The sequence below is a fragment of the Emydura macquarii genome, unplaced genomic scaffold (assembly GCF_026122565.2).
Source record: "Emydura macquarii macquarii isolate MOO-44397 ecotype Brisbane River unplaced genomic scaffold, CSIRO-AGI_Emac_v2 contig_2897, whole genome shotgun sequence".
Taxonomy (NCBI): domain Eukaryota; kingdom Metazoa; phylum Chordata; order Testudines; family Chelidae; genus Emydura; species Emydura macquarii.
The window spans coordinates 38490946-38516527 of record NW_027133034.1 but is presented as its reverse complement, the minus strand read 5'-3'; the positions used below and the strand labels follow the sequence as shown (position 1 = coordinate 38516527).

The 25582-nt window shown below is 39.1% G+C and overlaps 1 long non-coding RNA gene across 2 annotated transcripts; it reads left to right on the top strand.

Moving 5' to 3' along the window:
- Positions 1-336: 336 nt before the first annotated feature.
- Positions 337-7521, top strand: LOC137167172 (uncharacterized). 2 transcript variants are annotated; one of them, XR_010924035.1, is made up of 3 exons: positions 337-447; positions 707-849; positions 7352-7521. It is a non-coding gene; the product is annotated as an uncharacterized lncRNA (long non-coding RNA). The 2 variants fall into 2 exon arrangements; XR_010924037.1 differs by lacking the exon at positions 337-447 and adding an exon at positions 483-552.
- Positions 7522-25582: the final 18061 nt, after the last annotated feature.

Sequence of the window (25582 nt, the reverse complement as noted above, 5' to 3'; positions counted from 1 at the left end):
GTCTTTGCTAAAGCATGCTGGGTTCTAATGAAAATAAAAGTAAATTAAAGATGGCCCCTCTACCTCTCCAGGTGTCAGAGGCTGTTCATCTGTGTTGTGGGTAAGCAGCCCATGCTCTGTATGGTTAGGGAACTCTGAGCTCTTGCTTTGCTTCCCTTTGCAATGGGCTTGCATCCTCCCTTTTAAGGAGCTACCTCTCTCCAGCTGCAACAGGCCTCACATTTACACTGGATTGGGGCTGATTGTGCCCAGAAGAGCTCTTTAACCAAGGTGGGAAACTGTCTGACCTCACACTCTTCTGTGAAAACAACACCTGGGCATGGACGATTTAATCCCACTCTATTTCCCTTAGCTGTCATCTGACCATTCACCTGTTGCTTTCCAAGTAGAATTTCCCAATTCTTTCTAGGGGGCTGGGAATTATACGGACTGAGATCTATCAAATAAGTAATTAGATAGGGTTTGCTTCTTGTGTTAGCAAGTATATTGTCAATAACTTTTTTGCAGGAGAGAGGCTAATAATAACTACAAGAATTTTCCCTAGAGATGCAGGTTGATATTGTGGTGGAGGGGGTTATGGTTTTTTTTGTTTAACAAATTTCTCTACAGCCATCTTTATAGCTGAAGTAAATTATGCTTTCAAACAGGAAGAGATTACATTTATGATAATAGTATTTAAGATGTTGAAATACTTGTTGATCAACAGGTGCAGCAAAGTATCTGACGCAAAGCACAACCAACAGAGAATCCTCTCAATTTCCTGAACAATTGACAACATTTTAGAAAGAAAATTTGTGAGAGATGAACAAACAGTTGACTAGAAAAGCAACAGTAGAAAGACAACATGAGGTGAGTGTTCTTGAAATTTCTTGCAAAATGGTTGACAGAAAAATTATGCACAGAATTGTAAGGATATGTGTAACAACACTACTCAGGTAATCAGCAGTTTTAAATAATGACTCTGGAACATTGTGCTGTGATGTTTTGCGAGTTCACACAGACCAATGAGGGTTTCTGTCACTCAGTGCTTACTTTGTACCAGGCATGGGCAGTTCATGAACAGCCTGTTTGGGGAAGATAGCCTCCAACCCCTCCCCTTCCACCTGAAGCCCCGCCCCTTCTATCCCCTTTCCCATAAGAGCCCCCTCCCCACAGGGAGCCCGAGCGCCAGGCTGGCTGGTGGGCCCAGTCATGCCAGAGCACCCCAGCACCAGTGCCGGGGGCAGCCTGAGCATACCTGGAGCCCATGCCCCAGTACTGCCCCAAAAACCCACCCTGTCCCCAGGCTGGCCAGCCCATGCTGCAGCACACCCAAGCACCAGCCCATCCTCCCTTTCCCTCTGCCAGAGTGCCACAAAGCAGCCAGCACCAGCGTTGACATAACCCAGCCCCGGGCTGGCCGGTCCGCCCAAGCCCCTGGAGCACCCACAGCCACATGCCTGAGCCCTGGGCCCCCACAGTGCTGACCTGGCCCAGCCAGCCCGGGCCTCCTGCAGTGCCCATGCAGCCCAGCTGGCCCCGGTCCCCCACAAAGATGACACAGCCCTGGCACTGGGCCCCAGTGGCACAGCACTGACAGCCCCAGCACCCCGGACCAGCCTGTGCCACACACCAGTCCCACCCCACCCCCTGGCTGGCCTGTGGCTGGCCCGCCCCCACTGCTGGCCACCTTCACCCCAGCTCCCGCCCGCCCTCTTCAGCAGAGAGGACCTCCACTGCCAGGCCCATGTGAGCGGGATGCAGCAGGAGGGTGCGGAGCCACACCGGGCTGTCAGGGAAGGCTAAGTCTTCCCTAGCCTTACACACCTGGTAACCCATTGACAGTTGATAGCCCCGGCACCTCTGGGCTTGCTGCGTCACTTATGAAAGTAAAACAACTGGTTTGCAGTAAAACTGAGAATAAGTTTAACAAAGAACATAGTTTTAAGTGATTTTGAGCAAGCATGAAAGAGATTTGAAAAGGTTACAAGCAAAACAGAACTAACATGCTTTCTAGTGTCTTAAATTTAATTCTATCAACATATAGCTTTGCCTAACGCAGTTTCTTACTCACACCAAGTTGTCATAATTCTCCAACTAGTTTAGCAGGAGGACCTTGCTTTCATCGATACAAAGTGCTGGCTTCTTTATTCTCCTAGGTGATGGATACGTGCAGGCTTCTCTCCCTTCTCTTTATAGTCTTTGAGATGCATTCTTTTGAAAAGTAAGCCCAGAAAAAGTTATTTTCTCCTGCTGCTTATTCTGCAGGGTCCAGGCCCCATGCCCCTTCTTTCACCCTCTGGTTGATTATCTTGATCGCTTTGTTTACCTTAGATGTAAATGTATTTCTGTCCTCCTTTCCTTGCAAAGCTTGACTCTGGCAGACTGGCAACTCCACATTCTTTTGTCTCAGACAAACCTATTTATCTGATCTACTTAAATTGTTTAGTTTAATATATTTCCAGCACATACATAACTCTTTGCATGCTAACCCCGCATACATAATGAAATAATAATAATCACTAATGTGTCACCAGCTTTCATAAGATACTTTACTCAATACACTTTCATCCTATTATAATAATAATATATACAATCTGTTGAATCAATTGCTGGTGTATCTGGACCCTGATTGTCACAGTCCCCATGTCATATTAAGTTGGTCAGTGTTTGAAAGGGAGTGAGATATTTTGTCATAAGTAAACATTTTGGGCTAAATTGGGACATTAGTGTTTAGCCCTGTGTAAGAGGTGGCACATAGATCCACCACCCTAGAACAGCTCTAGGAAGGACTGATGACTTAGAGAATCACAATCTTACTAGTTTCTCCTAGCTCCAGGGCAGAAGTAACTTATTTTTTACAACATGCGGTTTACTACTTGTATTATGCTGGCTCAGCTTTGCTGGGTGGCAGTATGAAAGGTGGCATTTTGACACATGGCACATGCTTGGTTCCACCCATTCCTCACTAGTCTCCAACTAGTCCCTGTCCACTTGCTTACAGGGCCCCAATTCAGGACAACCCTTGAGCATGTGCTTACATCTCAGACAGGTCAAGTTAAGCATGTTTTTAAGTGCTGTTCTGGAAAAGGGTGGAATCTAGCATGTATTTTTGTGGTTTCTTTAACCGGAGAGTGCCAATTAGTGACCCCAAGGAGTGGTGAACAAAGGAGCTCATGCACGAGAGTGGGGGATGACTTGTGGCCATGTTAGAGCTAGTGACAAACTTGCTTTTTATTTGCATTTGGTTCTTACGATATTAAATTAATAATATCTTTGCCGCTCTCTTAATGTGGAAAAACTACTTAAAGTTGTAATGTTCAGTAGAAGGGAAGGAAGAACATAACTCAAATTTACCAGTCAAATTTAACCTAAAATCCAGTTACCTGTAACACTGGAACTTCAGAAGTATTTATTTTTATTTCCTAGATACTCATTAAATAAAGAGAGCCGTAGATTGTGACAAATCTTCTGTTGCCTTTCAGAGATACATCATCTACTGCTTGAGGCCAAGAAATGAGTAGTTTCCATAATTAGTAAGGGAAATTGAATAATTGGGCTGTGGTTTATGAGGGTTCTTTCTCTAAGAAGAGAAACCATGTAAGTCTCAGTCAAGTGGGCTTACTGAATTTATTTTTTAGCACACAATTATCTTGTGTTCATTTAAAATAAATTCGATACTTGGATATTTATTTTCTACCTTTTTCTTCTTTTCTCACAAGCAAAACCACAGGATTCTATATTCAAGAACATTTTCTGCTCATGTTTCCTGAATGGAAATGTGCCTTATACAGTGGTTAGTATGATTTCTAACTCAGATTATGTTCTGAATACAATTTTCCAAAGGCAGTGGGAGAAATAAATAGTTTTCTTCCAATAATTGGTATAAAATTGGGTATTTTAATGAAATTCTACATGCTGACAATCCACCGATTTAATTCATAGTTTGCCATCACAGCGATTCTTTAAATCTCAATTGTTAATGCTCAAATGATTTAAAAATCTAAATCAGTTTACACATATTTTCCATGTTATTCACAATAGTACCTTTATGTCCAAACATTTCCTAGTGGATATGCAATAGAGGAAAAATCCATTCCACACATACTGTATAAGAAGAAGAGGAGGGAACTGGCACCCTCAATAAAAGTTCTGATGCTTCCATATTTGCACAGGAGGTTACAGGCCTTATCTCTTATTGTACTGTAAATTCATTTGCAGAACTACCAACTCCAACAGGCAGTTGCTCTGGAAATGACTTTGAATAGAGCATACCAGGTCTCCAGGTTACAAAATAGAGGTAGCTGGCAATGCCATTGCAGAAATGTCCCAAGCATATGGTTATTATTTAATTGCAGTAGTACCCAGAGGCTCCAATCAGTGTAGATTATATATGTACAGTAGATGTACGCATGCGCACATGCACGCACACACGCGAGTGCAATGAAAAGAATCCCAGCCCCAAGAGTTTGCAATATAAGTAAAATGAGAAATAACAGGTAGATAAAACAAAGAGATGGAGACACAAGGTAGCATAATAAGATATCTAGGGAACGAACCACGATGAGTGCTACTTTTCCATGCCATTGTCAGGATAGTATTTTTGGTTGTTTCTAAGTTACTCAGCAACAGGTATGATCAAGTCCGTAGACACTATTTCTGCTCTAAGAGGTTTGCAGTCAAAGGGCCTCAGCCTGAACATGCAATCCCTGTGCATGCAAGTAATTCCCACTGAAGTCAAGGAACTACTTTATGTAAATAAGGGTTGGCAGGATCTTGATCTTGACCTGTTTTCTCTGTTCTGCTTTCTAACAGAAACTTCAGCAGTGGGTTTCCAAATAGTGGGCCCTAATTTTGCCAACCCTCATGTGTAAAGTCCCAGTGGAATTTGCACAGAGAAGTCAGGATTGTCAGGATCAGGCAGAGTGTGATTTCAACTAAACCTGAAATGTGAAAATGTCTGTATAATTTATTTCACAATTGTTGTACACGGCTTCTAACTTTCTGTTGATTCATTTTGTGTGTGAAAAGCCTTTGAGAATGGTTTTAATTTTGTGTCTGAAATTCTCACTTACCTGTAAAAATAATTTCAACAGCAAGCACCTTTACTTTATTTCATGAATCTGACATAGGATACAGCACATTAATTTTGCTTGGTTGTGTCAGTGAGAGAGGCACATCACAATATTCTCTCTGATTCATCTGTGTTTAAAACATTCAATATTTATTATCACATGAAAAAACAGCTGCCATATTTAAGTTGAAAAACAAAAACTCCTCTATCAATTAGTTAGCAGAAAATGGTGCATTACGTTAGAATTAAATAGTTATTGCCCATTTTAGATTCTGATAAAATATCTTTTTTCTGACTTCACTTGGAAAACATGGGAACTTTACATAAAATGATAAACCCTTAAGTATTAGTGTTTTAAAATTGTAGCAGTTCCAGGACTTCTGTCTAGAGGAGTCCAAGAACCCAGACTTTTCATGTACCACTCAATATAAATCTATATTTTGCACATACATAACCTTAGTGTACATAGAGTGTTGCATGTAATATTACTAAAACTACAGTCTAGCTTTTAAAAAAAACGTGTTTTCCAGTAACTATTTTGTTAGAAAATGAATCAAAATTCCTTCAGAATTCACCATCCACTCAATAGCTTAACGGAAGTGTTGTTCAGGAGAGTTTTAAAAAAATGAAGGCAAAGAAAGAAGCAGGAATGGAAAGAAAAAAAATGATGCCGCCTTGCTACAAGCTGCAGAGGGAAATTAATATTCAAAAGGTTAAGGTGTCTGTGAAATGTATGTAATGAGTAACACTCATAGTTTGTTACTATAGGTTCATTGCCTCTAATGTTGAGGACGGCACATGGATAATTTACGATTCCCATTGTCCTCTCTGCAGGGATTAATTCTGAATTATTTATGTACCTATATACGCACAGAACTGAAACATTTTAGTTAAAGTCAGCCACTCACTCATAGTCTTGAAATTATGCAGCCCTTGTTGCTAAAAATGATGTTAGCCTCTTGTGATTTAAGTCATAACATTTTATTTTCAGTCCCACTGAGAGAGCAAGAGCATATAGGAGAGGGGAAAAAAGGATATATTTTCCTGGAGAAATCTCTGAATGCATTTTTTAAAGATGTAAATAGATAATGGTAATTTTGTTGAGTCAAATTATCATCATAGCAGGCATGTAAATAAACCTTTGTTTTATTCATGATTTGTGATAATGTTTATATTGCTCTCTGAGATTATTTTTTTAAGATGGATATCTTAAAGTACAAAAGCTTTGCATTTCAATAAAGGGAATTCTGTATACTCATTAATTAATCAAAGAATGGAATTTCATTTTGGAAAATCGGTCTCAAATGTTCTGAATTCCCACCGAATCACTGCATTTGGTACAAATGATACCCTCACTGCAGTTTCCATTTGAACGCCAGTGATTCCTTGCTGCTTTAAATGGCTCTTTTGGCTGCATCAAAATTCTTTAATCATGGAAAAAATGCAGACATTAAACATTTCTTAATAAAATATTAGATTAGGGAGTGTCTTGAGATCTGGCTGAGGATAGTGTTTGATAAAAATCTAATCCAGTCAGCATGAGCAGGTCATATGCGTGTTATCTGCACCTAGATATTAATTTAGCATATTACACACGTTTTAAACCATTTTCATTTTATCTTGCAGCAGGGTATTTTTTTTTTATGGGAACTGCAAGCATGCTATCCAATTCTTGTGATGAGGCAAAAAATACTGAAATATATACACTGCAAGAAACATGATAATTAACAAAAGGAAAAAAGAAAGAAATGAAGCTTACATTAGACCAACTCCTAGCCTTTGGGGTTTCCGGTAAAAGGCCTCTCCTTCTTTCAAGAATTGTACCCTTAATAATTCTGATACATCAGAAGTAAAGAGCATAGCTTGTGATTGGGGTGTTTAGTACAAAACAGATACAGATTTAGAATTATCTGAAGTTGAAAAGAAAAAATATATATATAAGATTAATCCTCCTTCCCCTTCCCACACCCTTCTTTACAATTCAACAATTGCTAATAAATTAGAAGGAGGAGCATATTGATGTACTGCTTGACTGTAACACAAAGACGTGTAGTTAGCAAAAAGCTGCAGTGGGTAATAAACAGTATTTTAACTCGGCAGTTTAACCTCAGTGTCTGTCAGCTGTGACCTTTTACCAACCCCAATGAGAGCCTGATTTCTCACTTTTGCTACTCACTGCTGGATGAGTGAATGTAGAATTTGACAGCGAGAGGTTTTACATGAAAAGGGAAGGTACTTAAAAAGCATGTTTTGTGATGATAGGCTACATTTATTCACTGTTCATTACGCTTGGTGCAGCGGCAGCGTTGGTGGATTGATTGGGTGTGAGCAGCTTGTCTTCTGTGGAAGTGAAGAGGCGTTATTGACCTGCATGGGAGCTGGAGTGACCTCTAGATGACCCCCCCCTTTCACCTGAAATTGACCTTGAAAACAACCTAGGGTTCACCCCATTTTGAATAAATAAAAAAGTGTCTTAACAGCATGTGGATTATTAGAATTGACATATTGCACATTTCTCCTTTTTCAACTTTTATAGAGGTACGTATGTAGGGGTAGGGGGAGAGTGTTGCCTTTTAAATTTCCAGATCCTGCAGCTGCACGGCTTGGTATTTTTACAGATTTATGGAGGGAGGCAACTAGACTTTCTACTGCTTGATGCTAAATTTTACCATTCATCATTATTGATTAGAGCCTACACTCTATGACAGAGCCCAAACCTTACTATGACAATTGCTATTTCAGTAGTTATGGACCATAATGGGCCATAGGGATGATTTAAAAGAGCACAATAGCTATCTGTAATTACACATGAATAATCCATGAATTCTCTACCACAGTGCTTATAATCAGACCCTAGGCCGAGACATTTGTACTTGTTTCCCCTTCAGCGACGAGACCAGAAAGTGCCCTTACATGCAAACTCAATACAACGGGCAAATAACAATTGTCTCCTTCCAAGTCCAGTCTTGAGTTTTCTTTCTGTATTCAAAATAAATCAGTTAAAGTGAGGGTAATGGAGTATTGCATTAGTACTGATGGTTCAATCACCTAATGAACTTATAATAGAGAGAAAGCTGTGGCGGCCGTATCAGTTGCTGTTTAGTGACACTGTTTTATTGTTTGTTTATTTTATATTCATTGTTTTTAAACCCCAGTGACAGCTGCTACTTTGGCAATTCTCCTCTGTACAGAAAGCAAAGTGGAAGGGATGTGGAGATCAAATAGCTACTTTAAAACCTGTGTCGTAATTTTTCCATGGATTAGTCAACAGTGGGTGCTGTCAGAGCCATTGCTTGACTTCAACTCTCTTCCCCAAGCTTTTAAGCATCAATATGCTCAGTCACCAATATCCCCCATGTCTGAGACACCAAGTCCCTGCTTGGATGTGAATCTCCAAACTGGCAGCATGACAACCTGCTGCTTTGGCAGCATTACAATGGTTAAGAAGAATGTGGGTGAGGTTGGCCAGATTTTCCTATATGAAGTATATCCCTTTATCACTCCTGTTATATTTGGTGCTAATCTTCGCTGGCAAGGCAGACTGGGAAAACTCATTCACAGTGATGTAGCATCCTTACTGAAGGATATGATTTTTTCCTCCCAGCTTGTGCTGTGCTTATAACTGTGATTGCCCTACCATGCCCCAACTTAAGCAAAACATGTTATCTATTACAGTCTACCAATCTTTTACATCTTTGCATTGATGAACAACTGCAAGGGTCCTTGGCAGCTTTCAGGGTCTGCAAATTACAGTTATTCTAATTCAGGCTTGTATGTTTTTTTTCCCTTTGGTTCTTGGGGGCCAATACATTTCTTCACTTTAAGTTCATCTTAGTACTAAAGTATGGTTTGCACATTCTGCTAAATGGGCCTTGCTTCGAGATTAAAATGTAACACTTAAATCTTAAATAGGCGCTATTGTCAAAGGAAATAAAAAATGGCACAATTTTATCCTAACCGAGTCATGCAAATGATTTTTTCAATTATTATTTCCTCCCAACAACTGATATTTATCTATACATCAAGTAAACACAAAGCAAAACCGTGTTTTATTTAACAGTTGAGTCTTTATAGAGGCTGAGGCGGGGGGGAATGACTTGCAATTGGTGTGACATTAGAAACCCATGTAGTAGCTCAGTCAGCTTCCATCTCATCTTTGTTCCTACCTCTCTATAAAGGATAAGGCAGTTTTGCCCAGAGGAAGAAATAAAAGGGAATCCTCGTTAAAAGGTACATTAACGGAAAAAAACCCAGCTTTATTGGGGACGTGCAGAAAAGGAGTTTTGAGTAGTTAATGATCATTTACTTTTGAGGTATATTAAAAAGGTTTAATCTTACTGATCATGAGTTAAATTGGATGTTTTAATCAGTTAGTGAGTGCCAAAAATAATTATGCCAGAGTGCTTAGTCTGCAGAATGTGTACACAAAGCATATAAATCCTTTCCTTCTCCAGAGATTTCTCAGAATAACACAAAACTAGAAGACAAAAGCAATATCAAACTCATATAAATTAACATTGCAAATGATCTGAAAAATATAATAAATAACATGATCCTATCACTTTGAATATGCTATACAGGGAAGAGTGTCCAACACAAATACATTCATTAATCTCCTATATCCTCACTAAACTTTTTTTGGGAAACTTTCCTTACATTTACTTTCCACAGTTCAACTGAAGGTCATCCCGTGTATGGAGCTGGTGACTAAGTATGGAAATCTCATCTTTTCTGAAATTCTTTCCCCCCTTAGGAAGATTAGGAAAATAAGTTTGTGTCAGTATTTAGCACCCACTCTAAAAATAAAAACAATGTAGGGATGGATCCTGTGATTCAATTTTGTATCCCCACATAGACGCTTATAAAAATGTCATGTGCAAGGAATCTTTTTTTTCCCCCCATTCTGTAATAAAATCCAGATAGCTTATATATATATATATATATATATTTGGTAATTACTGTAGGTGGGATGCAAATTTGAATGACACCGGAGTTAGGTAGGTGAAATGATCTTTAATCCTTGAAGCTTTCGTAAAATAGTTTTGGAGCTAAATTGTTTGTATAATCCTTTTACTTGGAAAATGGATGTGGAACATGCCCCTCTTACCACGCACATGCAATGTTTTGGAAAGCTTTCCTGGAAGCAACCAGCCTATCATTTCTGAAATGTGAAAATTATTTTCTTATAACTCTGAATTTTTCACTCTTCATTTAATTTCTACAGGTCTTCTTTTGATTGTTTCATCCTCCTCTTTGCCCTTCTCTCAGTTGAAGAAACCTTTCTCTGACAATGATTTTTGTTGAATTAGACTAATATAGCTGTTTTAAAATATATTTCTTGCAGTTTCATTCTTTACATACCAGCCTCATCCTTCTGCTTGCCAACAGGGTGCCACTGACAATGAAGGGGAGCTGCCCCCCATTCTGAAATAGTGAATTGTTAAGTGACATATGATCCCAGGCCCCTTCTAGCTAGGATGATTGCATCACACTTCAAGATCTTAAATTTATGATAAAAAAGCCACATACAGGGCTTGATTTTCCCATCACTTAGACTCGTGTTAATCAGGAGTAAACACAACCGATGGCACTAGAGTTACATTCATGTAGAGGAGGGGACTCAGACCTTAATTCCTTGATTCTGCCAACATTCCCACATGCTTGACTGGTATGCACGTAAGTAGTAGCCCACTGAGCTTCAGAGGGCTATTCACAGCTGTAACTTTTTGTAGGCTAGGTTCCTAAAACTAATATAGAAACCACTAGTCAAGTTTACTGCAAGTTATATGGAATTGAGTGTGTTTATGCTAGTTTTTTGCTTTTGATTTCTGGTAAAGAGGAAAAAAGATTTTCAGACTAATTTTATTTCTTTAGTTCAGATGTCAAAATAATTCCAAAATGAAAACAGTTATTGTTGCCTTTCCTAATGCCTCTGGCATAATTATCATAGTGTCTTTGACTGCCTTTTGTGTCATGACCACTTTCTCCTTACCTCCAGCTACATAGTAAACAAAATATATTCAGGCACAAAAAAGATGCATTACAAATTACATTCAGAGCCTTCCTTAAGGTGATAAAGGCCAATGAATTCAGTTTCCAGTTAAAAACTGTGCTATTGTACTGAAATACAGAGGGTGCTTTTGCATTCCATATGTACCGTGATGCCTCAGTATAATTGAGTTAGAGACAGTGTGTTAGTCTTAAGCCTGAATTTTGTGGATTTTAAAATAAACATTTAATTTTATTAAAATGTTTATAAAATTTTGTTTAATAAACACAGTAATTACAACAAAAAAGTTTAATAGAAAATATTTCAATTTCCTGGTCTAGAAAAAACACATAATCTGAGTTTTCTGTAAGTTTGATTATGAGTCCAAGTGCTACACTAGCCAGTAGTGTAGTGGCTTTTGATTCTACTATTTCTTTCAAAGTTAAGACAGACTCCAGAGTGACCTGGTGAGGTCTTTATCATACAGTACATAGTTAACCATATGTAAAATAAATATCCTAGGGCCAGTCTGAAGTGAACGTCCTCTCTGAGAAAATGATAATATCATTGTCTATTCAAATATGCACATCCAGACAATGTTTGCCATTAAGAAAATAACCAGCATTAATTTTAATGATTGGTGAACCACAAAGGTTAGAAGGTTTTAAATCAGGTTGGATATGCACCAAAAATCACTTGCTATTGAGATTTTCTGTAATTTCTGGGCCCTCTCTCTCTTCTCCAGCTTGCCACTTTGTAGGATAGAAAGAAAGAATTGGGTGCTGGAGAAGGAAGGGACACCTCAGAAAGGTACAGTTGATTTTAAATAACTATTTAGGGTCTGAAACTATTACCCTTACTCACACTAAGTAACACCTCCAAATAGTCCCAATGAAATCCACCCACTGCAGATCTTTTTGTTCCATTTTTCAACTACACTTCAAAAAAAAAATCTGTATTTTTGTTTTGTGAGGTGCTTTTGTTTGGATGTTATTTTTTTTTATTTTTTCTGCTTTCACAAAATTGAATAAACAAAAAATTATTCCTTTTTAAACCTACAAAAGGAAAAGTATATATATTTGTGTGTGATTGTCTGTATTTTCTTTGCCATGTAGGATAGCAATAAGGTGGAAAGGTTTAAGAGAATATGAGTAGCTACGGAAAAAGGGGCAAGTCAATGGGGGTAAGAGTATCGGAAAGTTTTCAGTGCACATCCAACCTAACTAAATCCTTCAAACCTCTGTGGATTTTCCCATTTAGTGTGTTAATTCTGGGCATTTTTAATGGTAACCAGTATCTAGACCTCCCTATTTGAATAGACAATGTACTTACATTATTTTTGTCTCAGGAAGGACGTTGACTTCTGAATGGCACTAAAGATACATATTTCTGACTCGCTACTCCAAGAGGTAGAAAAGAGGAGCACTGGTGTAGTTGGTAGAGAGACTGAGAGAGTGAAATAAACAGTTGGGAAACTGAGAGGATAGGTTTGCGGTCTTGGAAAATGGGTCGGAAAGAAAATATACGGGAGTGAACCTGAGTGAGGGAACATGCTAGGGGAAGAGATAGAGGAACAGATGAGGAAATTAATAAAAGAGTGAGTATCTGAATGAAATTAAGAAATTGAAAATAATCTGAAACGAATCTGGGAGATGGGAAGAGTAAACAAGTGAAAGGAATAAATAAATGAAAAGAAACAATGAAAATTTAGGTTATTTCTAAACATTCCTGATATATTTTTATACTTTACTGGCAGTATAATGGGAGCTGAAGCCTGAAAGGGTCCTGGTCCAAAAGTAGCCTGACGGTTGAGGGAAGAATTTTTCTCTCACTCTTTCCCAGCCTTGCAGTATGATCTTAAGGGTGTCTGAGACTCAAGTTTAAGCTTTTGATACGGTCTCCCACAGTATTCTTATCAGTAACTTAAGTTCTGGGTTGGATGCATGGACTATAAGATGGATAGAAAGCTGGCTAGATCATCGGGCTCAATGGGTAATGATCAATGGCTCAATGTCTAGCTGGCAGCTGATAACAAGCAGAGTGCCCCAGGGGTTGGTGCTGGGGCCGGTTTTGTTCAACATCTTCATTAATGATCTGGAGGATGGAATGGATTACACCCTCAGCAAGTTTGCAGATGACACTAAATTGGGGGGAGTGGTAGATATGCTGGAGGACAGGGATAGGATACAGAATGACTTAGACAAATTAGAGGATTGGGCCAAAAGAAATCTGATGAGGTTCAACAAAGACAAGTGCAGAGTCCTACACTTAGGATGGAAGAATCCCATGCAATGCTACAGATCGGGGACCGACTGGCTAGGCAGCAGTTCTGCAAAAAAGGACCTGGGGGTTACAGTGGACAAGAAGCTGGATATGAGTTAACAGTGTGCCCTTATTGCCAAGAAGGCTAATGGCATATTGAGCTGCATTAGTAGGAGCATTCCCAGCGGATCAAGGGAAGTAATTATTCCCCTCTATTAGGCACTGGTGAGTCCTGATTTGGAGTACTGTGTCCAGTTTTGGGCCCCTCACTACAGAAAGGTTGTGGACAAATTGGAAAGAGTCCAGCGGAGGACAACGAAAATGATTAGGGGTCAGGAGCACATGACTTATAAGGAGAGTCTGAGGGAAATAGGCTTGTTTAGTCTGCAGAAGAGAAGAATGAGGGGGGATTTGATAACAGCCTTTAACTATCTGAAAGGGGGTTCTAGGGAGGATGGAACTAGGGTGTTCTCAGTGGTGGCAGATGACAGAACCAGGAGCAATGATCTTAAGTTGTAGTGGGGGAGGTCTAGGTTGAATATTAGGAAAATCTTTTTCACTAGGAGGGTGGTGAAGCACTGGAATGCGTTACCTAGGGAGATGGTAGAATCTCCATCCTTAGAGGTTTCTAAGATGCGGCTTGACAAAGCCCTGGCTAGGATGATTTAGTTGGGGTTGGTCCTTCTTTGAGCAGGGAGTTGGACTAAATGATCTCCTGAGGTCCCTTCCAGCCCTAATCTTCTATGATTCAAGTGTGTGGTAGAAGGGGCATATCAGCACTTTTTTTCCCATTCGAGTACTGACTTGATCAGTCCTGAACCTTTCACTAAGTTCCAAGGTTTTGAATCAAACCCTACTTATAGAGTAAAGTTGTAGATGCATAAGAACTTAAAATTTAGCCTGTGCAGCATGCCTGCCCCACATTTTAGAGACTTAGCAAAAGCATTAGAAACAAACACACAAAACACCTTTGTGGTATATAAACATTCAAATAATTCTTTATACAGCTTACTATATCTTAATATCTCAACCAATTATTTCAATCTCTTAGCTTTTGCCAATCCCATATCCAATCTCAGCTATTCACTGCATCCAAAGCAATTTCTGTTTACAAGGACACAGAACTCTCTTTGTTAGGAGCTTCTCTCTTCTACCCCGTAGAAGGTGTGATTTGGTGCCTGTTGTATGATGTGAAGATTTGCTCATTTAACAGGGATGACTTCAGAGTCAGTTAAGGAAGGATGTCCTTGGTGTTTGAAAAAGAGCATTTAATACAAAAGTTAATGTACTTGACCAGTATTTTTCTTGCTCTGCTTTAATCAGAGATATTTGTATTGGAACAAGGGCTCTCTTCATCTCACAGGTTAACTTGTTCTTCTGCTTGACAGTGCAGTTAAATTATCATGACCAACTGTGTGCGAAATCAGTCCGTTGCTGTGGAAATGCTCGGGCTCACACATATAACTTTTGGATCTCACTGCAGGGTCCAGCAAGACGACATGATGGATTTGGAAGGAATAAGACCTTGTTTAGCTGCATGTACTGTACAGTTTGTTCAGCTCCAAATTTTGTATGAGTGGGTCATGGAAAGCAAGTTCTGCCTAAGTAAATGAAAATACTTACAATCTCATATATTAGAAGGTTTTCTCCAGTATGATTGTCTCTCCTGAGAGAGGAGCACAGCTGGTGCTTGAATAAAGGGGCTGACATTGACAACACAGAATCCTTGCTCTCTATACAAAAATATCTCCCTTTTTATCTCCCCTAGTATTATTCTTTGTTTATCCCCTGTGTCAGACATTCTAAAAATCAAGGTTATCGCCTTCAAGTTCATGGCTTTTTTGTTATATTTAGAGTGATTGGTAATGCCTTATCTGGCCTCAACTACTATGTGTGTGTGTGTGTATATATGTGTTGTGATCATCAATTATACTCAGATTAAGCTTTTTCTTTCTTCATTTCTTGAAATAAACGACTTATTTCTCTCTTAACACTTTTATAGGCCCAACAAGTTGAATATTGTTAACCCCTGATCGCTTTTCCAAATTCTTCTCTTGCCAGTGTTTTGTTTACTTTGACTATGGCATTCACAATATTCCTAATGGATAATGTAGCTTTTTTTCCCTATGATCTAGCGCTCATGGTTCATCAGTGTTGCATGCTGCTGAACCATATCTGTCCTAGCTCCACATTAGGTGGCAATAACACACCAAGTGAGGTTGGGAGTCATTCTTATCTGCGCTGGCAGTTAGTTCCATAGTGTGGCTCTAAATCCTGAGAAAGTTTTGTCCCCTGTTGGGCAACAGCTTTTTATTGTTGTGATGAAATGTAGCTGTCATGGGAGGCCCTGGAGGGAGAGGTGATCTCTAAAGTAGCGAAGGGCTAATCACATGGAGAGCTTTATATATCTTTATAAAGACCTTGAACTGGACTCGGACATAACTTGAGAGCCCCTGCACAGAACAGAGTGAGGTTCTTATACTCTGTGCTGATAAGTAGATGGGTTGCTGAGTTTTGTACCAGTTGGAACTTTTACTGGGGATGGCTTTATTCCTAGATAGAACAAGTTGCAGTATTCAAGCCCAGAGGTGTGTGGATCACTGTAAGCAAGTCTGCATATAGTATCTGCATCTAGTATGATTAGGCACAATCTTCTGCCCATCCAGAGATGGAAGTGGACATTTTGTGCTGGTAATATTTAGTCATCCAGTAGCTTTTGAGGCATTTAAAAGAACTCCATGCCTAGAGACTGGCTTAATACTCTGAGAGCAGATGTCCTCCAAAGTAAATTTTGTGGAAAAGGCAAGTTCCTCAAAGTTATTTGAAGAACTCTTCACACCAGCATCACCTTTATTTTACTTGGATTCAGCTTCAATTGGCTGCTTTTCATCCAGCACCTGATTTTTGCTCTTCACCGAGAAAGCTGGCAAATGGTGCTGCTTCTATTTGGTATAAAGTAAGTATACAGCTGGTTGTCATTCCGTTTCTCATGCTATTTCAGTCCATGTAGCTCCCTCAATATTTTTTTGAGAGCATGAATAGGGTGGGAGAAAACATTAAGCAAGAGGTGAGGGCTCTTGAATTAAAGGAACAATTGTGCAAAACCAGTCTGGGGTGAAGGACTGAAACTATTTGATGCTTCTTTCATATCTAAAGCCTCTTGAAGGTAGGACAGGGATATTTAATGATCAATGGTATCAAATGCCACAGAAAGATCCAGCAGAATGACTATGTAGCCCAGGAAAACTTGTAGCAGGTAAAAAATAACAATGATGCTCAACAATGGCTGATTGAATTCTGTTTTATGTAAATAAAAGCTAATGCTTCTCAATTGAGTCCTTATTTCCCAAGTTTCAGAACAGAGTGAAAAGTTTTAGCTAATTTATAAACCCCTGAAAATCTGAGTTCACTTACAAACTGCTGCCAATCACCTCCACAAAAACACCATGATCATGTACACAATGTAATTCTAAAGTGATGGGGAGTTGCAAGATTGGGTGTTGTGTGTAGGAAACAGAAGAAAGCAAAACAAAATAATCATCACTTGTTTTTAAAGCAATAAATGTATACTTTCTGTTATCAGTTTTCAGCACAATTCAGAAAAATATATAATTTTTCCAGTTGATTTCCTCCATTCCAGTTATTGTTTGATTGATTGACAGCCTTAAAATGATGATATCAAAGCTGCAATAGAAATATCAGACATTGATGTGAAATGCATTGGACAGTGGGTGTGTGTTTTGGAAAAGATGAACTAAGATTTAATTTTTTGTTTTAAGAGTCTAATGGATAACTTATGCTATTTCATATATAACCATCACAAATAACATGGTAGTGATAAGAAGGTTGGCATTTTAGCGTTTATCTAGTGGATGCTCATTACCAACAATAATATGTGCCATTCATAGTTAGTCTGGCAAGACTGGAATTGAAACAGTTATAAGGAAACCTTGAGCAATGCTTTAGAAAGCTGGGGTGTAAATCTATAGCACGCTAGCATGCTGCACACCAACTGTCTATGTGGACCCCTCTTACCACACACGAAATGTTTCCTAGTGAGTTTTGATCTCCACTGCTTTGAAAGTGTCTCCCAACTCCATATTAAAAGGAAAGGTTCATTTAGTTGGTTCAGTGTATGTGCAGGTTGTCTTGTTGCTCTTACCTCCTGCAGTATTGTCTAATCCTAGCTGCTGTAGCTAACTCATAGATCCCCGTTGCTCATGCTCTGTTTTGCACAGGAAAATGTCAATGAACGCTATTTAGATAAGGCATTTTGAAACTGGCCAATGAAAATAGTCAGTGCAAATTAACTGACTGACTGGAGTTTCATCTAAAGATGTTCTAGTGACTTCTCCGGAGCCATGACTGCTACTGGGAATATGCCTGCCACAGCTGAATATGAACAGCAGGAACTGAGGGGAAGGTTCCAATGAGTGGCGGACTACTGTCATAGTTACCCAGTCAAGAGGGTGGACCCTAAAGAAGCACCTTCTTTAAAACACACTTTTAAATGGTTAAATCTTGATTTTTAGGGTCATTGGGAGGTCACCAGCTACAAAAACTTAAAAGCAGGCAGAGGAGAGAGAGAGATGAATCAAATTTCTGTTCAAACTAGTCATTGGACCAGTTCGCCCCATTTTCAGTTGAGATTGCTATATGGGATTGTGTTAATTAAGTCAAACTTGAATTGTCACAACCATTTCTAAACAAGGGTCAATTGGGAAAGGAAATCCTGAAATATGATTTCATCAGGAAGACATGCCACCTTACATGATTTTGATCCAAAAGGCTGAATTTCCTTTTTAATTTTCAGGTTCAGTTTCATTGACCATGTGGCTATGAATCTGCACAAACTGAGACCAGATATTGCTAACTGAATCTTCTGCAAGTTCAGAACATTGGTTTCTAGATGCTACAGCTGCTCCACTGAAATCCAGGGGTCCGGCTACCTTCCCTGCCCCCTTCACAAAATTAATAAAAGTTACATGTCAAAATCCCATGTACTCTGAAAATGTAAGCATAAAGGTCAGCTACCAACATGGCTCTAAATAAAGTGGCAGACACAACAAACTTTCAAGGAGGTCTGTGGAATTCAGACCTTCAACTTCCATTAATTTTGTGGGGAATATGAGGGGAAGGACTAACCTCCGTGCCACTCTTTTGAAAATTCATACTTCAAAGAGAGAAGCTTGTAAGTAGCAGTTTCAGGAGCTTGTAAGGTCTTTCCCTTTAAATGTTAGTAAATTAGTATAATACTAAAACTAAGTTGTGGAGGATTTAATGAATTTGTAGTGAATTTGCTGGCAGACATGCCTGGTCATCACAAAGGCTCTGAGAACAGCAACTACCGGAATAAACTGTGGGAAGCTCTGCCCTTCAGAGAGGGAAGATTGCGTGGGGCTTAGGAGAAAATATAGTCCGTAAATCCTCAGTGTATGCTTTAAGGAGAGCATGGAGTAATATTCAGAAAGCAACCATGTTGGGTCCTCCTATATTTCCAGAGCTCTGTAACAAGTGAAGTAGAGGAGGCTTGTGTACAAAAGAAACAGAACTTTGCTTTACTCTACTTAGCATTACATCTCCCTCTTGTAGATCAGTCGAATAGATCTAACGGGAACTAAAGTAAAATCTGCAGTCATATTATTATTTTACTACCATGCCAAATATTCACTGTAACAGACACATATATTTATGTCTCTAAGTATTAATGTTTCATACATTGTATATTGTAACTATACAAAGACAGGAAATTATAGTAAGCCAGTTTGAGCAGCAATTTCCTTTTACCAACTAATATCATTAATCACTGTGGGCTAGATTATCAATTTAAGCCATGACCTGAATTCTTGAGGGGTTCACAGGTACCACGATAAAGCCAAGCCCTTGTCTCAGCCATAATTCCTCCAGAGGCTCATTGTATGTGTTCATAGGAGCAGCAGATCAGCCTTTGAAAGAGTGCATGCAGAATGCCATGGACCCATTTTCACTCCATGTTTCCCTGCAGCCTTTTGAGAGAGCCACTAGCAGTGCCGCTGGCAGAGCTAGCTGAGAGTGGTGCCACCACGCTCAATGGAGATTGTGATTGGTCTTTATGTGTTAATATGAGAAGCTGAAGGTAAAAAAATCTCTTTGGACCTGCCTCAGAGGACCAGTCATGTACTACTAAATCCTCAATCTGTTTTGTCACCATTCACATCAACTCTCTCTCTTTCTTGTTGGTATATTTCATCAAAGCATAGTGATATTTCAGTTGTATTCATTTTGTAGTCTTTTGTATTAATTTTATAGTAATTTTAATCTTAGTAAAGGCTTCAGGACATATTTCTGATTCCTGAACTAATGGCCATTGAGTAGTTGTACTGTGTTAGGCCTGGAAGTGGTTTCTTTGACCAAGACTAGAGCAGATTCCTATTTGCCTCTTTGTCATACTTTTACCTGCTCATGAGCATTCAAAAAGAAAGATCAACTTTGCTGTTCTGTCATAATATATTTTCTGATTCATTTTTATGAGCTGTCATTATCTTAATAAAACCACTGTTGCTTGAGTTAATTAAATTTGTTTCAACTGGCAATCTTCTTTTTCAGATATTTACCCACTATCAATTGATTGAGAGATTCCAGATTGGCCTCAGAGTGTATTTCTATATACAAGTGTTGCCACACACAAATGGTGATTTGTCCTCCTTGTTTCCTTGTGTATCAACACTTTGAACAGTTCATTCTGATATTCCATTTGACTTGGCATATTCTGAACAATTTGTAATATGATCAAAATTCCAATGGATTGAATTTTATGCTGGATTCTCCATCACTGACCATTTTTAAATCAAGATTTGATATTTTTCTAAAAGATCTGCTCTCGGAATTATTTTGAGGATGTCTATAGCCTGTGTTACACAGGAGGTCAGACTAGATTATCACAATGGTGCCTTCTAGCCTTGGAATTAATGAATGATTACCTGATCAGTCATTCCATATTTTGAGGATTGTATTAAGAGATCACAAATCTTGCCAATTATTTTCTGGTACATTGTGAGGATTGTTCTTGGGCTGCAATGATCAATACATTTAGCATAATGATTGTTTCAAAAACCATGTCGGTAATATGTGTCTTCACACCAAAGCAGCTAAAGATTTCTCTAGCTCCCCTTATAAATAATTTCATACCCAGATGTCCTTCATAAATGTGACATGTTTCATAGAGTCACATCCCCCACAACCATTAAATCATCAAAATCAGACCAATAATAATGAACTCCGGAATATGAATTTTGTCTTTGCCTCTGGCTAGCCCTTAAGTATCATCCTTTTCAATACTTGTAGTTCTGCATCTTCACAAGTTTCTCATATTTGTTTCAGTAGTTTATCAGAAGAGATTGGAAAATTTTCAGTAAGCATGGCACTTGTATTTTATATCGTGAGCCACATTAATCTCTGCTTCTGGTAAATGTGCCCTAGATAGTGCATCTGCCACAATTATTGTACTATTCAGCATGTGGCTTAGGTTAAAATGGTACATTTGTAAACTCAACAACAATCTTCATATTTTAGAGGTTCCCCCCAATATTTTCTAGGAAATGTTTCTAAAGTTTTATGATCGGTAATTGTATTACCACAGATGATGTATTTAAAAAATATTGGTGACACCTTTCACACCCAAATACTATATATATAATAGAGGACAGAATATCTGTTCCATTCTGCTCCCTTTGTGCCACTTAGGTTACAGCAAGAGAATGCAAACTGCCTGTTTCTCACCAAACAGGGAATCTCCCAGTGTGAGGGAATCCCAATCAGCCCTAGGGAGACTGGAGGGGTTGTGGCCAAAGTTTTGTACTTGAGCCATTCCCAGGTGGGGAAACAGCCCCCTATAAGAATATTACCAGCTGGTGGAGTTTAGAGCAGCCCGTAGGCTGCAAAGTTTAGTGCCCATAGGCTGCTCTAAACTTTGCCAGGCCTCTGGCCAACATAAACCCAGCCAGAGAATCAATTAGCCTTTATGAACACTACAGACTGTCTTGTGACAATGAGCTATTTGAGATTCTTTAATATTTGGAAACTTAACCTGATGAACATTAATGGTGCCTTTTATTAACGTCGTAGCTACACATATGAATTAAGCTGATAAACTAAAATCTTTATGATGTTAATGTTGGATGAAATATTCCCTGATGTGCCACCCCTTCCTCATGCTCCCAGTGCCATTTCCCTTTCTATGTTGATATAGATTTTTTTCAGTTTCAGTTATTCCTCTGGAAGCAGACAGCAATTGGATCAGCATCCTGTAAGAAAGCAGCACCAAGTGTAGTCTTTGAGGAAACTTGTTTGACTCTGGTTGTTTTTTAATCAAATAATGCAAACTAAAAGTTAAATGATTGCTTTAGCCTTTCTGTTGTTTTAGGGTCATGTTGTCAATCAGACTTTTAGCAATGACGAGGTAGTATAGTTCTTGTGGACACATTTGGCAGGTATTTGGGAAAGTATGCAACCTCTCATAGAAATATCTGTAATTCCTGTTTATTATATGGTTGTGATATTTTCATGATAGTCTCTACTTTAGCATTAATTCTTCGTTAATATATGTTCTCAAATATTTTAGATTTAGTATGACTGTATGGTATTTTACATTGCTACAGTTAAAACCTTCTTTTCCTGAAACAGTCAGAACTTTTCTTAGTTTAACATGTTTTTTTTTCCCCCCTTTGCCTTTGCCCTTGGTTAGGACATCATCAGTATAGGTAGTAGCATCAATTATTCTTTCTAACTTCTCTACTATGTTCTTGTGGGACATTTCTGGTCTGATAGAACTAGCAAATAGCAACCAAAGGAAACACTAGTTGCCAAAGGAAATGGTAAGTGTGATGCACTTGAAAGTTTCCTCATCAAAGAGGACACTTGCCTGACCTACAAGATCCATCTTTTTACATTTCTGTAAACCTGTGTCCAGATTTTTTTCTTTCAACCTCATTTTCAATGGTCATTGTTGTAAACACCACATGCAGCTTTCGTGATTATCCTTTGACTCTGCATCCAGTATATGAATAAGAAATCATTGCTGGAACTTCAGCAGGAGCAGCCTGTCTGAAAATAAGGCCATCTTTAATTTAGATGTCTAACATATGGATCTCCAGTTCCATCCTGTAGTGTCAGCTTGTAGCCTATAGAGATGATGTTTGCTTACGTTACATAGAAATGTGTTGAAATGTAAGTAAGTCCATAATTCTGTTTCCTAAAAATAGGCTTGACAATAGTCAAGCGAGGCCTAGTAAAACGTGAGTAAAGTGAAAAGAGACAATTCAGAGACAAGTTAGAGATAAATTAGGACATAGCCTCAGGTTATGTTGTAAAATGTTTGTTTCTAACTGGTTTTAACAAGAATTTGGGATGTAATGTGACTATTTTGGAGAACGTTATCTATATTGGTATTGGTATGGCATTTACTCTTATGTTAATTAAGAAGATATTTAATGCTAAATAGCCAGTGAGAGAGTAGAAGGTATTTTAATTATGGTAGTGGAAATTTAGATACTGTAAAAGGTGGGTTTAATGCTAATTAATTAAGGGGTGTTATAATTGGTTATAAAAAGGGTAGCACACTAATTTTAAATTAGGTATGCCCATCCACCACCAAGTTACTGCTAGAGAAAGGATTATACCCATTCTTCTCATCCAAGGACTGATCATCCCTGGTTGCATCATTTTGTCTTAGACCTTGTCTACACTAGAAGGGTAAGTCGACCTATATTGGGTCGACTTATAGCCACCGCAGTAATTACTACAGTGGTTCATGTCAACACTGCCTTCCTTAGGTCAGTGATGTACATCCTCACCAGGAGCACTTCCACCGACCTAAGAGTGGAAGTGTGGGGAGATCCCTGCCAGGAGCCTGGCTTCCCCAGAAACTCCAGGGCTCCCGGTGGGCTGCCCTCCCCGTTCCCATTCTCCAGTGGTAGCCAGGGGAAGCTGCCCGGGGCTTCTCACCCCGGAGACTGGTGTTCAGCTATCCTGGCTTTTTGCTCCCCCTGCTGTGAAATTGACATGGCTGCCTCAGCTCCCAGTGGAGAGTGAGCAGAGAAGCCACCCAGGGCTGCTCTCCTCCCTGCTCGCAGCCGGGAGCCGGGGTCCAACTGCCTGGGTATGCACCCCTTGCTGGTCCCCCAGGGTCCAGCTACCTGGGTCTGCTCCTCTCCCCACTCCCAGCTGGGATCCAGGGGAAGCCGCCTGGGGCTTCTTGCCCCAGTCCCACCCTGAGTGGGTCCAGCCGCCAGGGTCATTTCACCCCACTCGCATACTGGAGTGGGCTCCAGCTGTCATTCTTGAGCTCTTCAGCTGGAGCCATGAAATTGACAAGAATGACAGTTAGCAGCTGATGTAAGGAATACAGTGTCTACATTGACACTGCATTGCCCTATCTATGCCGACATAAGACCTACACAGTTCGTTGAGATGGTTTTCTTACGTTGGCATAGCAAGGGAGTTACATCAGTGGGAGGAGCATTTGAATGTGTACACCTCTGATCTTTTGTTGACAAAACTCTAGTGTACACCATCCCTTAGAATGTGAGTATAAATGCAGTGTATAGTTATATTATAATGCCTGTTTGCTTAACTAACTATTTTATACTAAATAAAGTCTTTAATTTTATCACTCACTGTGTCATTCACAGTCCTCCACTAAATTAAATTAACTGTAACTACCCTGGAGGCTCGAGCCTTAAAGAATTCAGCTTGGTTTTATTCCTTATTTTTAAACTACTAATTGAGAACACATAAATCAAAGGTTACAAGCTTCAAAGCAGTATCATGGTTGCTGCTAACTGGTATGAGGGTGTAGCAGACCTATCTTGTGTCTCCACACTCTTATGCTTTTTTGATTCGCTGTATCCACACAGTTTTTGGACCCGCTGCTGTTCCTTTCCCACTGCGGTGAAAGGGGGCTGTATTTCTATGTATAATTTGCTGTGGAGCTCCTATACATGGCGTACAGGGAGATTACAGAGCTGCTTTGCATGGACCTTTCTTCTGGAGAGCCTGACATAATGGAAACGTAGAAATTCTGCCATTTACAAGGCCTTCTGTGGCTACGCAGCTGGAACAGATAATTGCACTCTAAACACAAAACCATGTTAGAGAGATACTATTAGAGCTGCATCAGTAATATTAGGAATCAGTACACTAATGCAGGTTCATAAAGCATTGTAGAGACTTCTACTCAAAACTTCAGTCTGTCTTTTCTTCCATTTTTTCTATAGGTTGCCTTTCTTCCTATAAGATTAAGGTCTATTTTAAATTTATCCTGAAAGCTCTGGATTAGGTTACAGTTATTTAAGTTATTTTAAGTGAATGTTTTAAGTCTTGATATAGGTTTTAGAAATTGTTTCTTTCGATTCAGGGTCAGATTTAGTTTTGGTTCATAATTTGATTAGTTTTAGCGCTAATTTTCTCCAAACAATTTACAGCTATTTACCAAGAGCTGTCCTGGTCCAAAAACTAATTTTAAAGAAACAACACAAAGAAGAAGGAGGGAAAGTGAAAAGAAGAATGAAATTAAAGGTTATCACTTTTTAAAAATGTACCATTGAAATGTTTCCAGATCACACACCTAACAATTTTACAGACCCCAGGTTTCTTCCCACTAGTCCAGACATTTAAAAACCTTAGCAAGCTCAATTCTTAATCTTGTCAGCTCTGTAACAGCTTTCAGAAATTAACTGATCAAAAAATTAAATCAAAACTTGTGTGCCAACCATCCACCTACTTATGGTACTGTCTGACTACAAACTGAAAAACAATAATAAACTTGGCAGCTTTCTTCAGTTGTTCAAGTGCCAACTAGATGGCCACTACGAGACAAATATATTTTTTCGTGTATTTTATTTGTAATTAGTTACCACTGAAACTATTTGACAGAAATAGCATAATGACACGCCCTCCCCTTCATTCCTATGTTTTCTAAAAACTCAACAAAATCCATTACCAAGCAATAGAGATTCATTCTCCATTCAACTGATGTTCCTTTTGAGCTTTGGGGAACATGCCTCCTACTGTACTAATGGTCTTAGTTATTTCAGGCCTGTAAGCAAAGGTTTTCAGACAAAGGCTGATGTTAGCTCCTCTTCTGTAAGGGGAAAATTTTCATGAATTCAGCTGAGTCCTACACTTTTAACAGGAGTCCAGCTGTGACAAAAATTATAAATAAATAAATAGAAAAAAAAGAAGGTATTCAAAAGAAGGAACAGGGGAAATGATTTAAGACCTGGTCCAAAGCCCACTGAAAT